Consider the following 1,579-nt stretch of genomic DNA (forward strand, 5'->3'; position numbering starts at 1 on the left):
AGACTATAGACTAGACTATAGACTAGACTATAGACTAGACTATAGACTAGACTATAGACTAGACTATAGACTAGACTATAGACTAGACTTTAGACTAGACTATAGTCTTGACTATAGACTTGACTATAGACTAGACTAAAGACTAGACAATAGACTAGACTATAGACTGTACTATATACTTGACGATAGATTTGACTACATACATGATTATAGACTAGACTATAGACTATACAATAGACTAGATTATAGACTAGACTCTTGACTAGACCATAAAGACTTTAGACTAGACTATAGACTTGACTATAGACTAGACTATATGCTAACCTATAGACTGGACTGTAGAGTAGACTGAACTATATATATTGCTATAAGCAAGATTAAAGACTAGACTACTGTTTAAACTAGACTGTATACTACATACTTAATTTTAGACTATTGGGCAACAAATTCAAGTATCGCCTATACGGAAGGCTATAGTGAAGACTAGTTTTATAGTTAAGAAATTTCGGGAAAGAGTAAAGTACATTTAAGGTATTAAACTTAAATAATTTGTTTTAATATGTTTTTCTCATTCTTGAAAATTGATCCCTTTTCATTTCACTATAATGATAGGAAAATGTTTTTCTTAGGAAACAAATGTTACCAATTCCTAAACCAAGAAGTATTAATTACTTATCATTTAAATATATTTCTCATTAAAAAATGCTCTGTTATAAAGTAAATTATATCTTTACAACTATTTTAATTATATCTAAAGTCTCTTTATACTCACATCTGGATATAATCTTCATTTAATCAATAAACACATTTCATTAAAATTAATTTAAAGCCATTGGATTGTGTTTATTAAATTCCTAAAAGGATTGAATACCTCCTTCTTCTAAAACTACTCATAAATACTGACTAACACAATATGTAAACTATTTTATCTTTAGTTATATCTAACTTGGAATAATTCATATTTGTTTGATGTGTACATTTTTCTTTCCCTTCTCTTTACAGGCCTACTGCCCAGGAAGATTACAATTATTTTTGGCATGTACTACGTATTGTGGGTTTCTGTTTATCCTTTGCCAACAGTTGTGCCAATCCGGTGGCATTGTATTTTGTTAGTGGAGCATTTCGAAAGCATTTCAATAGGTATTTGTTAATACACATAGAAACGGAAAAATGATTGTTGTATTGTAATGAAAATATAATAATAAAATAAAAGAACTAACAACAAAGATAAAAATATTTAACAAAATACAACACTAATAGTAGTAACATACTAGTAGTTTTCATAATGAAAATAAAATAAAAATATTTTTATGAATAACACAGATCTTACTGCTAGAAAATGCAAATTAAATTTTGAATGCTTGTAAAATGGTATGAGCAAATACATGCATGCATACAAATATACGCACACTAGACTATAGACTAGACTATAGACTAGACAATAGACTAGACTATAGGCTAGACTTAAGAGTAGACTATAGACTAGACTATAGACTAGACTATAGACTAGATTATAGACTAGACTATAGACTAGACTATAGACTAGACTATAGACTAGACTATATACTAGACTATAGAC

The sequence above is a fragment of the Lucilia cuprina genome, chromosome 6 (assembly GCF_022045245.1).
Source record: "Lucilia cuprina isolate Lc7/37 chromosome 6, ASM2204524v1, whole genome shotgun sequence".
Taxonomy (NCBI): Eukaryota; Metazoa; Arthropoda; class Insecta; order Diptera; family Calliphoridae; genus Lucilia; species Lucilia cuprina.